At 41.8% G+C, this 16,928-nt stretch overlaps 1 long non-coding RNA gene across 1 annotated transcript; it reads right to left on the bottom strand.

The window, feature by feature from the left end:
- Window positions 1-630: 630 nt before the first annotated feature.
- LOC137154665 (uncharacterized) lies at window positions 631-13,804 on the bottom strand. Its single transcript, XR_010920267.1, has 3 exons — window positions 13,604-13,804; window positions 11,290-11,601; window positions 631-1,087 (listed from the first exon to the last, which is right to left on the bottom strand). It is a non-coding gene; the product is annotated as an uncharacterized lncRNA (long non-coding RNA).
- Window positions 13,805-16,928: the final 3,124 nt, after the last annotated feature.

The raw sequence follows: 16,928 nt of genomic DNA, 5'->3' as shown, positions 1-16,928 counted from the left end.
GGGGAAACTGTCAGGGAAGTTTGTAGACAATACAAAATTACTCAATACAGTTAAATCCAAAGCTGACTGCCAAGAGCTACAAAGGAATCTCACTAAACTTGGTGACAGGACAACAAAATTGCAGATGAAATTCAAAATTGACAAATGCAAAGTAATGCACATTAGAAAACATAATCCTAACTATACATACAAAATTACAGGCTCTAAATTAACGGTTACTGCCCAAGAAAGATCATGGAGTCATCCTGGATAGTTCCCTGGAAACGTCTTTTCAACATGCAGTGGCAGTCAAAAAATGTGAGAAACCATTAGAAATGGAACAGATAATAAGACAGAAAATATCAATGTCACTATATAAATCCATGGTATGTCCACATCTTGAATACAAAGGGGAATGCTGTCAGGGATGCTTATTGTTCATATTTTGAGTTTCATGCCTCAACATACTAGCCATGGTAGGGGGGAATGTTACGAGAGGTATTGTGTGTGGGTGGTTAAAATTTAATGTTCCTTATGTGCAATTGTAAAACCCTATGAATTGCTTCAGCTTTATTTAAAGGATTTTCTGTGTTAAATGTTGTGATGACCCATAATGGATGTGTTATAAATGGATTTATTATGAGAGAACAATAAAAACCCAATAAAGTTTTAATGAAACCAATGGAAAAATATCTTTGTATCTGGAAATACATTTAACAAATTATGGGACAACAGGGCCCGCTGACCTAGCAGGAACATGTTTTGCAGGAGGGCATTTTGGCTCAGGATAGTGACCATGAGTTGCCTCCATATGTGTCTGTCTTTTTCAGTGCTCTTCTTTACCATAGTGATGCTGTTCTTGGCCACCGCCACACTTTCTCTGGCCACAGCAACCCTGTCTTTGGCCACTTCCCTGAGCTGCATTTCTTTCTCCCTCTGGGTCCTCAGGTACAGTTTCTGAGTCAGCCTGGTTTCCCACGGTCATTCTGCCATGAGTTCTGCAAACGTCTCATCCCCAGTCTTCCTTTCTCTGCCCCTCAGGTTGGCCAGCATGTCAGCTCTATAGAGGCCCTGTCCCTGATGGTCTGGCTGTTGCAGGTGCTTGTGGCTGTGGAAATAGGGGAAAAACAGTCATTTATTGTTCACATCCCAGATAAGTCATTATAAAGGGGGGGGGGTGTAAAGCGGTGTATGTGACTTTAGCTCCCTGAGACTCCCATTCTTTGGGGTAACCCCAGAGATGGTAAGTGGTCTGCATGCATGGAAGGTGCTAGCTGCATTTGGATTTCAATCAACTGTGTCTGCTTTCAAACTGCTAGGGAAGGTGGGATGGGCTGGTTGGAGCTATGTTCCAGGTTTGTTTTTACAATTTTGTTTATGTGCTGGAGGTTCTACTATGGCGTCAGAAGTGTAAAGGGAAGGCTATGGGGGACATAGATAGCAAGCTGAATAGTAATCCTCTCTTCATCCCCTTTAGACTGCCCTGCCTTTTGATGACGTTACACTGAGGGAGGTAACTAGGAGGAGAGAATGATCTTATTCAAAAACGCAAAGATCAGACCGGTGAGATATGCTGTGAAGTTATTCTCCTAGGATGGTTCCCCGAAAGGCACTACAGGAATGGATGGGGCTTGCAAGCTATACTGGATATTCTGTATAATGTGCAAAAACAAAACAAAAAACAGAAAAAACCAAGCAATTTCTCAGTCTTAAGTTCTGCTTTATCTACCATGCAGAACAGAAGAAAGTGCAGAGAAAAATAGGTAGTGTCCTATAATGATTATCAGCTACAAGGCATGTTACAGGGCATTTGTACCTCAGCAGGGAAGTGTTGTTTGCACCTTGACTGGGTGTGCAATGTGCACTTAAGTCTCATGTAAACTGTAAAAACTAACCAAGTGTATTTTCCTATAAGCACTGTCTCAAACTGTCCAATTTCACACAAATGAATGCTTTTTTTTTTTTTTTTTTTTTAATTGCCACAGGAGGAGGGACAGACTGTGACTGCATCATGATGGCGGTGCCATTTTGAAGCAGCAAAAGGGGTAAGGTGGGAGGGATGTGTGGACTCCTAACTCACATCTGCCAACAACCATAATCAATTATAAAGATAGTTATTTACATGCCAAAGTTCTCTCCAGAGGATCTGACTCTTCAGTCTTGGCCTGGGTTTCTGGCTTGGACTTGGGCTTAGCTGCTGCAGGCAGGAATCAGACTCCACTGTTGCAGGGCAGGACGGGGGTCAGCTTTCCAACTGGCCATCATCAGAGTCCTGAGTCACAAAAAGATTCTGGATTTCAAGGGAGAGCCCCCCTCCGGCAGCCTCCTGCTCACCCCCCAATGGGCCAAGCCAGTCACTTTCAGAGGTGGGGGAGAATGTGGTCAGCAGGTTCCGAATAGTGCCTGGGATGGGTCGCACCATCATTGAGTAGAACTCCATCCAGTTCATGAAAAGATGGACAGAGGTCACACGTCCTGTACTGGATTGTCTCCTTCTGTTCCTTATTTCAACATACTGTCTCCTGAGTTGCTTGCTTTATTATCTGGCACTGGTCAGCATTCTGGCCAGGAGCCCTTGTGGACATCTGCTTTACAATGGCCACAAAAGGGTCCTTATTCCTGTGGCTGGCCACAAGAGCTTCCTGAACTGACACGTCTCAGAACTGCTCTGAGTAGTTGCATGAAGCGTGATGTGAGGCTTCAGGAATGCTATCACGATTGTATCACCAGAATAATGGCACACTGGGATTCAGAAGCAAATGGGTAAAAATCTGGTTCTGTGCCACAGGAGAAGGTTGTCCTGGAAACTTGACATCAGGGCAGTGAAAGCACACAAGTAAATGGAAAGGTTAGTAACGGTCAAGCTGCAAAGCACTGTGGGATACTATATGGCTAGTTTTAGTGTAAGCAACGTCTGAGTGGGACTCTCCCTGCTCAGCAGCTGAAAGGGGGGCATGTTATTTGCATGGGCTTTGTATTTGCATGAGTACAGTTAAGTACTCAGCATATTGCATAAGCACACTAGGTGTTGAGCATGATGGGAACTGGTCAATGTGTCTGGTATTGTGTTACAAGTCACTTTTGCGTGAACTGCAGGGGTAATGAAATGTTGTCCTTCGATTCTATGAACAAATGGCATCAGATCTGTGTGTTTAGCTTGTTCTGATAAATTCACTCTCACCCAAAAAGGTAAGCCCAAAAAAGGTGGCAGACAGACGTTTCAGCATTGCAAGGGGTAGGAAGGGGTGAGAAGTCTCCTGTTGAGATTGCAGTAGCCCTGGCAAAGGGCTACCCTCAGGCATGGATTGATGATCTCCTTCCACTGTTAAAAGGTAGAATTAATGGTTCCTCTCAGAGTCTTTTGTTTGTTAAAAGCAGGGACATTGCTTCTGTGTCAGCAGAAGATTTTCCCGTGAGCTGAAATTCACTAAGAGCTGAATCACTAGAGAGACTGGGAAACCTTGACTGACAACCACCAGAGAGGTGCCAGCAGTGGGCAGCACCTGCAGACTGCAGGATCGGTCAGTGGCAGTAGATGGCAGGAGCAACAGCAGTCAATGCCAGCAGATGGTGGAATCTGTTGGTGCCAACAGACAGCGGGAGCCAGGAGCGGTCAGCGCCTGCAGATGCCAGGATCGGTTAGCATCTGTAGACAGAGGGGTGCCAGCAGACGGCAGGAGCCAGCAGTGGGGACTCAGTGAGGCCCGGAGGGGGCAGGAGGCAGCAGCGGAGAAGGCCTGGTCAAGCCTGGGTCTGGCAGGAGCCTGCAGAGAGGGACTGGCTGAGCCCCAACCGAGAGGTGGATATTGCAACTACGATGGTCAGTACAGGGGAAAGCAAGAAGGGAGAGGCGAAGGACACAGCCCAGTATTCTGGGATGGTTTGGCTCATTGAGTTCATTAATTCTGTTTGCACTGTTTCCCAAACCAGTGCTATGTTACTTCCCTTCTGTTATTAAAAGGTTTACTTTCTACGCTTTTCAGTGCTTGCGAGAGGAGAAGCATTGCCCTTTGGGGCGCCCCGGGGATAGTGTGTGATTTCCCAGGTGACTGGGTGGGGGCTCGAGCCAGTTTGGTGTGGTATCATTGACAGGGACCCCTAGATCTAGAACCCAGCCCTTGCTGCTGCCGACTCTGTCTGGCAGAAGGGTTACATTAGCACACTAGTTTGAACAGAGGTAACACATACCTGCCTACCCAAGCTGGGAAGCAGACAACCAGCAGCAGTGTAGACGTACCTTAAGTGACTTCCCAAGATCACTTAAGTTGATGGTGGATGTTGATGGTGAGGAAGTTGATGGTGGATCAGAGAACTGACCCTGATTCTCCACTTAGCACCCTAACCAGCAGGCCATCATTCCTATTTCTGTCTTAGGTTGATAAGTTGGAAGAGAGGAAGGTGATCAGGAACAGTCAGCATGTATTCACCAAGGGCAAGTCATGTCTGACCAACCTGATTGCCTTCTGTGATGACATGACTGACTCTGTGGATGTGTGGAAAGCAGTGGACATGATATACCTTGACTTTAGCAAAGCTTTTGATACGGTCTCCCACAGTATTCTTATTAGCAAGTTAAAGTAGTATGGGTTGAATGAATGGACTATAAGGTGGATAGAGAGCTGGCTAGATCATCAGGCTCAACGGGAACTGATCAACAACTCAATGTCTAGTTGGCAGTAAGTATCAAGCAGAGTGCCCCGGGGTTGGTTCATTAATGATCTGGAGAATGGGGTGGATTGCACCCTCAGCAAGTTTGCAGAGGGCACTAAGATGGGGGGAATAGTAGATATGCTGGAGAGCTGTGATAGGATACAGAGTGACCTAGAAAAATTGGAGGATTGGGCCAAAAGAAATCTGATGGGATTCAACAAGGACAAGTGCAGAGTCCTGCACTTAGGAGGGAAGAATCCCATACACTGCTATAGACTGGGGACCAACTGGCTAAGCAGCAGTTCAGCAGAAAAGGACCTGGGGGTTACAGTGGCCAAGAAGCTGGATACGAGTCAGCAGTGTGCCCTTATTGCAAAGAAGGCTAACAGCATATTGGGCTGCATTAGTAGGAGCATTGCCAGCAGACTGAGGGAGGTGATTATTCCCCTCTATTTGGCACTGGTGAGGCCTCAGTTGGAGTACTGTGTCCAATTTTGGGCCCCCCCACTACAGAAAAGATGTGGACAAATTGGAGAGAGTCCAATGGAGGGCAACAAAAGTGATTAGGAGGCTGGATCACATGACTTATGAGGAGAGGCTGAGGAAACTAGGCTTGTCTAGCCTGAGAAAAGAAGAATGAGTGGGGATTTGATAGCAGCCTTTAACTACCTGAAGGGGGGTCCCAAAGAGGATAAGCTGGGCTGTTCTCAGTGGTAGCAGGTGACAGAAATAGGAGCCATGGTCTCAAGTTACAGTTGGGGAGGTCTAGGTTGGATATTAGGAAAAATGTTTTTCACTAGGAGGGTGGTGAAGCCCTGGAATGGGTTGCCTAGGGAGGTGGTGGAATCTCCATCTTTAGAGGTTTTTAAGGTGTGGCTTCACAAAGCTCTGGCTGGGATGATTTAGTTGGGGTTAGTCCTGCTAACCCTAATCTTCTAATGATTCTAGGATAAGTTCCTACCTCTTGAATAAGACAGCAGCAGTGAACTTCCAAGCAGACAAGTAGGCACACAATACAAGAGGAAAATGCTGTAACAGAGATAGGAGAGTTTAAGGATTTTGGAGTTGACAGTTGAGATAATGATGAATTCTGACAGTGCTTTACAGACCATGATAGAGGATATTAAGATCAGGTAACTTTGTAAGAGAGAGCACAGGGTCATTGATGATTCATAGATTTTTTAACCTAAGAAGCAAAATAAAGCATTGAATTTACAGAATAGAAATGGACTTTTCATGACTTTTTAATCAAGAAGCAGAACTTCAGTCTTTCAAGCATTCAGTGGGAAAAAATTAAGATGTAGCTCAGCCAAAGTCAGAACTGGATAAATGATGGAAATAAGTGGATCAAAGGGAGAGTCCAAACAAGCTGTAGCTAGCTTTCATATGAAAGCAAGGTGGCTTTCTTACTTATAAGCACTCTACCAATTTAGGCCCTAGTCCTGCAAAGATCTAAGCACGTGAGATGTGAGTAAACTCATTGTGTGCAGTGAAAACACTCATGCTCTTAATCTTATACTAAGTATTTTAGGAATCTTTTTACCCATTACTGAAATTCAGCTAATTCTGGTGTAGAAGATTGCCATGTTTCAACAACACAACTACACTAGTACATAATTATTTAGAACGTGGTCAAGTATAACACAGTTATCAGCTGAACCATATAAAAAGGCAGATAGAAAGAATGTAATTTGCCAAATTATAATTTAGCCAGAACACTAAATTAACACCCCTACTCTTATGAGACGTGCCATGATCTCTTTAATAACCAGTCAATGAAGACCATTGTTTTAAGCTGCAGTTGTAAATAAAATCTTCAACAGCAGAATGCCCCTTATACACCATGCAGAGTAATTGTTTCAGTTGTGACTATGGTGAATAGACTATCTCATATTCATTCCACAATTTCAGTTCTGCATCACCTACATATTCCTTGGAGGCATGCTATCAAAGTCTTGGCTCCCTCTAATCCTACTTAGCATGCAAGATCTGAGAGGATCACTGGACGAGGTGATATGGAAGAAGCAATATTTAAGGTTGATATTAGGAATGAAAGAAAACAAAGATTGCATCTGAAGAGGACCAGAAGCATAGCCAGGGGAAGATTCATTCTTTTGAGGAGACTGTGAACAGACGTGTAAATTAAATTTAAAACAGAAGCAAGATTAAGATATCAAAGGAGAGGTTTGGAAACATACTGTTAAGACTTTCAGATAGAACAAGTGATTGTACTGGAAGTGAGAAAGATCAGATTAGAGTACAGGGCGAGAGTTATTTAGTTATTAAAGAAAAGGAGCAGAGATTATTCACTGCCAGAGAAGGGCAGTCCCTGTGCCTTGAAAAGACCAATAAATCTTGCTGAGGAAAGTTGTTATAATTGGAGTGGTAATTAATGAATCAAGAACAGTAAAGATTTGTTCACATTGGGGTGGGGGATAGCAACAAGTTAGTGCATGGCATATGTTTTGTTAGAAGACTGAGCTTATTTTTTTAAAAGAAACAACAATAGTATTTACAGGGCCCATCTAAGAGCAGGCCCATCTAACCATAGATAAACATAGTAACAAAGTCCCTGCCCTGAACATTCTAAACAGCCCCGGCAGCCAAAAGGTGGGAGAAAGGGAGTTTTATTCTTGTTGCCATTTTACAGATGGGGAACAAAGGACACAGATTGACTATGTGACTTGCTTAAGGCCCAGCAGAAGACAGGTCTCCTTAGCCCAAAGCCAGTGCTTAGCCGCAAAAATATTCGTCATACTGAATAAGAACTGGTGGACTATTTTGAGAAAAGTCTTGGTCCTTAATCACACGATTTTTTTTTTCTTAAAGCAAAATAAAAGACAAATGTCAAAATGAGGAAAAGAGCGCTGAGCAAAAGTTCATAAAAATTAATATAGCTCTTTTGAAGTTTCACAAAGCAAAATGATGATTCTACTTATCTCCTTTGTAAAATATTTTGAGATCTGTGGATAAAAAACTGCTATGTAAAAGTGAGGAAATTATTTAGTTATTTTATTATTTTATTATTATTAATAATAAACAAATCAAAGTTATACCAGTGCTGGAGTTATTTATTTTTAAATTTTGTATTAAAGATGGCAGAGAAGGTTGATGAGGTCTCTAGTTTCCTTGCACTATGTCTCCTTCATCCCAGCACACAACGAATACATTAGATGCATTAGAATAGGTGATCACTGGTCTGCCTGGAATCTTTTCTACCAGTAGCAGCAGGACTCAGATTGCAACAAAAGGGGATGCAACAACTCCTTCCAAAACTCTTTCTATGCTTATGCTTTATAATTTGGGGTAATTCGGTGAAATTCTATGGCTTATTCTATGGCACTGGAAGGTCAGACTACATGATCTGATGGACCCTTTTGGTTTCAAACAATCTGAATTTCTTCAAAAACATGGATCTCTTCTAGTTGCTCAAATTCAAGGAAGAATGATCATTATAAAAAGTAATTCTGAAATGAAAATAATTGCTCTATTTACAAAGGCAAAATACCAATAGGAATTTAAAAAAAAAAGGACAAACATTTACAAATTAAGCAAACAACATTTCCCATCTCACCTTCACTTCCACAGAGTGTGCAAACAAATTTAAATAGGTCCAGACAAGGCCAGACTGACTGCTAAGGAAAAGATAGAAAAATAAGAGAAATATCTTATGTGCAGCAAAGAAGATTAAGTAGACCAAAGGAGAAGTTACAAAAATAGAAGAAATAAAATATAATCACTCAGAAAAAAACCACCATTTTTCTTTTTTTAGGGGAGCCATAGAACTACTCAAACCACACACTGGAAAAGCTACAAACAACAGTGTTAGGTGGATCTAATGGCAGATTTTTATGCTGCTATAAATATGAAGCATTTATGAGTGGGTGAGAGCAGCCCACAGTCATTGTGGCAAAGAGGTCAACGGGCAGGTGGCAATTTAAGTGCTGTTAAGGGTCCAGTTGAGGTGTCCCCTCAAAAAAAGTCTACTTTTGAAAATAAACTTATATTGAATTATTTGGCAGAAAGACAGTCTGAACTCATGACTCAGGAACTACCTAGCCTTGGCTCTGACACAGACCCCCTCTGCAACCTTGGCCAAATCACTTATACATTCGGCTTCTGTTTTTCTATTAATAAAAATGGGGATAACGAATACATGCCTCCAGTGAATGTTGTTGTGAGACTTATAGGGCCTGACCTTATAAGTGTTGAATACCAACAACTTTCCCCATGGACAGCTGGGCTCATTACTATTAATAGCACGTGACTTCAACAGGTCTGCAGAAGCTATGCATATTTCTTATTTATGTTTTAAGGATGAAAAACCACTGTGTAAATTTTATTGTTTTGAGTACCACCTGGCACAAATCAAACTAGGTGTAATTTTCAAAAGCACGCAGAATTAGACTGGCTTTGTTTCCTTTGAAGCTAATGATAAAACATCCATTGAGTTCCTTGGGAAAAGAGTTAGGCCAACACCGAGTGCTTTTGAAGAATCATGCCCTATATTAATAATGTGAACTTAAGTTACAGTTTAAATAACCATTTTGTTCTTTATCCTCCACCCAATTCACTGCCTAAATATGGCTGAAAAACACCCTATAATTTATTAGTTTTTCTCCCCACAGCAAGATCTCTGGACTTCGCCTGACAAAGCCATTGCCACCTCATTTTTACAATCTCAGAATGTTGCATAATGTTTGCCAGTGAAAGTTCTCATAATCGAGTTGTGACAGAGTCCTACAGGAACAGTGCTCTGGAACACACCCGGGTCCCATCACCAAAATTTATGAGTAACATATGGGGGAAACTGGCGCACACACAGCACTCAGAGAAAACCCCAAGAATATCTCCACTTCGTCACATCTCTCCCCCCTTCGAGACTGAACTAAGTGGTGTCACTTCAGCCGGTTACTTAGATTCAGGGCCCCCTCTCCATGACAAAGCATCAGCTATAATCTCTTCCGGTATGCCTTTGGGGTCAGCTCAGATTTGAGCAGCAGAGCCTCTTCGAACCCTTCATAGTCCCTGTCTCCACCCCATCCATCTGGTTGAACATTCCTATGTCTTTTGGCCCAGTAGAGGTGCCAGGTGTCACAGCCAATCTTCAGGGTCTACCTGGTTCAAATTACAAGCCTTCTCAAAAAGTACTCATCTATATCTCCTCCCTCCTTGAATGGGGCCAGCAACTTAGTGTCTGTGTGCCCTGCGGAGTTGACATCCCGGGGTCTATCCCCACTCATCGCACGGGGGGCTCCCCCTGCCTCTCCTCTTGTCCAATTCCAGTTCATGCTGCCTCTGCAACTGTGTATGTGTTATTGTGGAATTGTATGTATCCTTCCATAGGAAGGATAAATAGGAGAACAACTGGTGATGCTTAGGCAAATTCAGTTAGGTTGCAATATTTTCAGAGAAGCCACTCCCTGGTGAGGTCTGCATATACTAGGTTCAAATTGGATTCACCAGGGACCAACAAAGAAATGGTTTTTGGATACACAGCAGTTCTAAACTGGCTCAGGGCCTTCTTCCTGATCCAGGAAATGGACAGGACCCCTGGTCCAAGGAGAACCCCAATCCTTAGTGTAGTGTTGGAAGAACTGGGCCTACTAAAACCCCATAAGCTTGGATGCTTCTTCTGAGCTTACCGGCCAGGAATCTCCTTGGATGGGGATTTGAAGGACTGCTTTTGCCAAAGTCCACGTTAGGATTGGGGTAAAAAATAGCATTTGAGTAGGTGCTTTTATTGTTTTTAATACGTTTTCTCTGTAATGTTTTTTACCTTAATTAAGTAGGCTTGCACAGAAAGTGCTGTGGGTCACTATAACTGTAGGAATTACACATGAAAGCAAGCAGGTTCAGCCTGGGCAGCCTATCTTTGCTGGGGATAACAGTGTAGGCAGGGAACTGTGCAGCCTGAAACTACCCCAGTCAGAAGGGAGAGGTATGCATTTCTCCACCCAGGAGAGGCAAGATCTGGGGACCTGGATGCCTGAAAGTAAGTGCCCTTGCTGGACCACTGAGGGAAAATATGGTTGCAGTTGCCCTGAACTGCAACACCCTGTTAAATTATGGTCAGCACATAGGTGACTGAAGTCCTAGGGCCTTTACGTGGAAAATACTCCTATTTGTCTTTTGTATTTAAGAAGGCCCTTGTCTTTCCTCTAAATTCTCTCATTGTGAAGAGCTCATCTGCTCATGTACACAATACTCATGAAAATGAGTTCAGTAACTGAGGCTATGTCTACACTGACGGCAGCCAAGTTACCGCCACCAGATTGACTTATCTGGCTTGACTGAGCAGTCAGTGAAGACCCGCTCAGTCAATCCAGAAGTCGACATACTAAAACCACCTCCTCAAGTGGCGTAGTGCTGCATTGACGGGAACGCGGTTCCTGTTGGCGCAGTGCAGTGAAGATGGCGCGCAGAAGAGAAGCACAGAAGTTGATGGGAGTTATGCAAATTATTTGCGTACTTTGCCTAACTCTTGTCGACTGCTGCCGAATCGCTGAGGTAAATGTAGACCAAGCCTTTGATTTACCCTTTAGCATTCTGCATTCCCTTGTCCCCGACCTCCTCAGTAGCATTATGCTTGAGTTTCATTTATACTTATGGTAAAAACAAGTGCAATTACATGAGCAAAACAGGAAGGATGGGACTTACCTTTAAATGAAGGGAAAGAGCAAAATTTGACTGTTTTTTCTGTAATATGTATACAGTAATTTTGCATGGAGCCATGAAGAAAGTATCTAAATTTTGCTACATCATCTTTTCCAACACCATCTTTAATAGCTTGGGGAGCACAACAATGTTCCAAGAGAAGGTTTTCAACTTTAATATACAGGAAAGTCATTATCATAAATCATCTGGTTCTAGTATTAAAATGTTGTTCAAACTCTTCTTGTGGTACAGTCTACAAAGAGAACAGCAAATGGAATTATATAAATATTCCTGGAAGCAGGGGAGTTGGAAAACCTATAATAAAAGAGTGGAAAATAGTTCAAATCAATTAGTTAATCATTAAGATTAAAGTGTTCCCTGACATTGCAATTAATTTTGATTAGTTTAATCTTAGCTACCACAACACCAAGTGGAGATGCCAACACATGGGCCTTGGCATAGCTTTCTCACAGTTGTTGTTGCTAGCTTTGGCCGAAAAGCTGGTAATGATTTTTGTGTCTTTCTTTTACCCTCTTTCTTATCACCTCCACATCTTCCTTTTGTGCATTAAGGGTTCTTGTTTGTGACCAAACTTTTCATTTTAAATCCATTTCCTAAGATTCATGAGATATCTGTAGTCTCTTCTCATCTGACACCTATTAGGTCTTTGGCTGCCTCAAAAAATGTAATAACTAATTCTTGCATATAAAATGTAGTTGTGGATCCCTTGACATTTTTTTTTATTATCTGTACAGTTAAAAGATGATTAATGGCTGAGTACAATAGACATGTACTTATGTTTGCTAGCATTTCTAGACCTCTCTAGAATTCCTTTCATTACCTGGGTGTTATCTGATGATAGGATTCTGATGTTTTAGCACAGGGCGCTGCATAAAAAATGTGCCACTTAGCCTGTGATAAATCTCATGTCTAGCAGTGCATGTTCTAATAAAAAGAAAGGTGAGGGAAGGGGGAATGTTTTCTCTATTTAAATAAATATAAATAAATAAAAATAAATATAAATAAATATAAGAGAACATTTTTATAAGTAAGGAGGAGGCAAACAAACTTTTATTAAATGTATGTGCTGGAGATCGTTACACTTATATTGCGTACAGGGTGCAACTAGTGTAATTTGAAATGTATAATCAAGTAGGGTGAAACTCTTATGAGGGTAGGATACCTAAGATATCCTTCAACAATGTGTTTTGAAAATACCTGCCAATTTGTGCAAGGCCATTCCAAGTTTTTGTCTTGTTTTGTTTCAAAAACAGTCCTCAAATATTTTTTATGAACCCCAAGGATCTGCCATCTTTAGCAGCAAGGGTTTTGTTGTACCCAGAGATGAAATGAGCTTTATTAGAAGTGGGAAAATCATCCTAATTAACCTCTGATTAACACCCCACCCAATTAGGTGGCAGAATTTTAAGAGACTCCTGAGTGCTGTCTCATCACAGGCTCGCAAAATTATAAACACACCCAACTACAAACACAGCAAATGTTTCCCTTCCTTCTGAGGCAAATCATTCAAACAAGAGCCCCAGTACTTCTTTCAGACAATAATTTCAGATAAGTGAACTGATATTTACACCCATTAAACCATTAGTAACTCCACTGAAGTCAAACTGGACCAAAGAAAAACTAATGAGAGGCTCTAACCCAGTCTGCATGCTAAGAGTTTTACAAAAAGCATGACAAAGAAAATAGAAATTGATTCCAGCTCTTTAGCACAACACACTCAGACCTCAAAGCAATGAAGTGTACGCACTAACTGGTTATTCATGCTACCCACCACAGAAATAAAGCAAGAAGGAAAGTTGGTTTTCTGAATCCCTAGCTGCTGCTTAATTCATTAGAAGAACCCTATGGAAATTGCACACAATTTACTGTGCATTGATGACACTTATATTTCACTGCACAAGTTTGAAGCTCTTTGAAAACTCTTTAGAGAAAAGTGGATCTTTTTCCCCAAGCTACAGCCTACCATTTCACAAAATGTTTTGTAACTGTGAATTCAGTAACAACATTTATATCCATATGCTAATTAGTTATATTAGCTATTTTTCAACAAAGCCGTTTGGGTTTTTTCAGAGTTTAAAATGGCTAAAAGTAAGGGTGCAGTTTCTGAACTTTCTGTTCTTTTTCATATTCATTTTTACTGCTTCATAATACATTTATTTTTACACACCAGCAACAAAGCTACATTATTTTCAACTTTGGGTGATTCATCTAGTCTTTTAAATGCCATCAGCAAAGGGCTTTTGTAACTCCTCAGACACTGAAAGCTGTTATATAAGCTTCCCTATAGTAACTTTACCTTGACTCTTCCTGTTTTTTCTCTCCTGACACCAGCAACATGAAGGTCCTCCCACCAGCACCCTTCATGCTGGCTCTATACATCTCTCACCAGTTAAACAATGGAAAACTTCAAGGATCCCCTGGATGCAGAGACTGTCTCTTTTCCTCTCAATATTTCCACACCTCTAACCTCCTCGCTCGAGCCTCAGCACCTGCTACACAATTAAAGCAGACCAGTCCAATCAAGGGAAGTGGGTAAACACTGACAGCCCTGAAAGCCTTGCAAACTCAGATGCTTTAATTACCAGGGGTCCAACCTCTAAAAATGAGCCATGATAGATAGCATTTCTAGACCTAAAAATGCCACTACTGTAAAATCCAATATTTCTAGCACATCAAGGCTAGAAGTGAGATTGCTGTGCCCTCCTCCACGACAAGCTGGTCATTTTTCCTTTCTAATTGTAAAGTGTGCCTTAAAGGGACACAAGATATCAGACTTTAAATATGTACCATTGTTATGTCTACAGAAGCTGTAACTAGTACTGGGCACAACCTTGTCTTTCTGGGAAATTCTAAGCTTGGGGGAGAAGGAATAATTGGTACAGGGGCAGGCTATACAAAACTTAACAGCTTTATTAAGCTGTTCCAGGGAGTGAGATGCTGGAATTTCAGGGAGTCGTATTAGTGGGCAGATGAAGGGGTCAAAATTGCAGGATACATAAATGTATCACAAGGTTCCATAATTCAGCATATGGCCATTACCACAACATATGTAAGGTTAGACATATACACAGGCCAGATTCAGCAGACACAAAGTAGCCATATATTTGACAGAACCAAAAAACATTATACTGCATTTATGGTTGAATTGCATCACAGAATGGCACAAAGCAGCCCAATTGTGGTGGTGAATCTGGTCCTCACAGATATGCAGCGTGGAAGTCAGGAAGAACATCGGAAGTGGAAGCAGAGGATGATATTACTCTCTTCCACAACAAATAACGTGCCACTCCATGCAGAAAACCTGATGGAAATTACCTTATTCAGTCTGGAATATCAATATTTTCCTAGTCTATTAGACCTTTGCTTGCAGCAGAATGGACTTAAATGCAAGACCAGATGTAGTTTTGTTAAAGTGTTAGAATTGGCTCTATTAAACTACAAAGTGAAACACCCAAAAACTAAAAATAATCAAAAGGAGACTGTATACAGGTGCCATCGTAGGGCACTTCCTCCTGGTTTGGAGTGGCACTATAGGGACCCAGCCTCAGTTTCCCTCTGAGGTTCCAAAAATAACTCAATCACAAAGTCTTTCCCCTCTCTTGGGGTCTAATTTATTAAGCACCATCTGGTTTCCAAAAGACCCCATCTTTCTCCCTTAAATTCAGGGCTCCACAGCCCTCCTTCTAGGGACTATGTCCTTTTAGGTACTGGCCTCCCAGGCCTACAAACTCTTCTACAATTAAGTTCAGGGGGTTCCACAGCCCTCCTTTCTGGGACTCTGGCTTTAAGTTCTGGCCTGTAACTCACTACTCTAATTTAGGGATTGTATAGCCCTTCTACTTAGGGCTGGCTGATTTCTTCCTCCAAGCAGCTCCCCTGATTAGGTTTGAGAACGGAGCATCATTCTGAGTCACCTACTCAGATATTTGAACATTCCTTTAATCTTTCCAAGATGCGTCTAATAACCCCAACACCTGTCCACACCAGCTGGGGTAGCAGGGAGCCTTGCTCTTCCCAATCTACAAGGCTTCTGGTCATAGGCCCTTAAAGGAATGACGGTCTGAATTTTTCCCTACATCTTCCCTCTCCCAGAAATGTATTGTCTCCAGGACCAGCTTCCTCTCTCCCAGTGATGGCTTTGTACTCTAGACACCTATATTAGGGTAGCTAGCCTCTCAAATTAACTTAGAGGGCCAGTACAGACAGACAAATTTCTCCTGAGTGAAGGGAAACTTAAGATTGGAGCCTCATTCTGATATATACTATCTCAGATGAGCTAGACCCAGGAGTTCATGCTCCACTTTCCCTTGAAAAATATACTGGGATGTCTGAAGATAAATAGTTATTGATAAAAAGTCAGGGAGGGAATAATGGAAAAACTGTAGCATATACACGATAGCAAATCTGGTTGAAAGCAATTCTGGTTTGCCTTCTTTTTAAAAGTGAGTGCTGGGAAGATACCAAAGAATGCAATCTACCAAAGGAATGGAAAAAGTAAAATGTGGTACAGATCTTCAAAATAAGAAAAGACGACTGAACCTGGCAATTACGACCCAGTATATCTGATCAGAATCCTCAGTAAAATCATGGAATAAATATAAAGAGAAAAATCACCCTTTTATGATAGCAAACTTTGGGTACAATATAAACTAAGTGCTTCACAAACAAGTAGAGGCAAAGAGGGCAATTATGCTTAGTTACATTGTGTAAACATGGAATAACTCATCAACAATAACAAATGGAGTTGCTCTAGATTAACACCAATGTAGCTGAAAGCTGGATTTAGCCTAAAGTCCGTGTTCTGAGAAGTTCACATACCTGGAACTAACAGAACTCTGATCAACAGGCAACAAGAATTTACACATAAAATACATCCAGTGGAGTAAAGAACAGCAGAATACATGACTTTATGACATTTGAAACAGTGTCACACAACATTTAATTTGCAAATCTAATTCAAATTGGCTTGTATATGATCACTGGCTACCAAATATATTGAAAACTAACTAAAGGATAATTTCATAGATTTCAGAGTCTAGATGATCTAATGGTCCCTTCTGGTGTTAGTCTGACCTCTTGCATATCACAGACTGTTTATTTTCACCCAAATAGATACCCTGAATCCAATAAGGCTAATGAGATTAAAGCATTTTAGTCCTCAGGAGACTAAACTATTGTGTGCCACAGGTAGAGAACAGGAGAAACCAAGGTGCTACCGATGCCTGAGGTCCCTGAATTAAAAGGAATTGATGGAGTGAGGTATGCCTTAGATATACCCTTCCCTGCCCTCCCCCACCTTCTCTCTGTCAATCTGACCTGGAGAAAATTCCTTCCCAACCCAGACTGGTGCTTCGTTTGACTGAGCATATGATCAAGACACACCAGTCAGGCATCTAAGAAAGACAACTCTTTGTACCACCTCAGAGCACTGGTCCACCTTGCCCATCCCCAGCTGTGGCCAATTTCTTCTTCACAGGAAGACAGGGGGTAAAAAAAGTAAAAAGAATATATCCAGCCACCTGAGCATTGGAGAAAGGGGATGAACAGGGTATTCATATATTCACAGACAATGAGGAGCAAAATATCAGATTAGGAGGTGGCTGGGTACCAAATAGCCTTAT

The sequence above is a fragment of the Emydura macquarii genome, unplaced genomic scaffold (assembly GCF_026122565.2).
Source record: "Emydura macquarii macquarii isolate MOO-44397 ecotype Brisbane River unplaced genomic scaffold, CSIRO-AGI_Emac_v2 contig_1263, whole genome shotgun sequence".
Taxonomy (NCBI): domain Eukaryota; kingdom Metazoa; phylum Chordata; order Testudines; family Chelidae; genus Emydura; species Emydura macquarii.
This window is presented reverse-complemented; position numbering and strand designations above follow the sequence as displayed.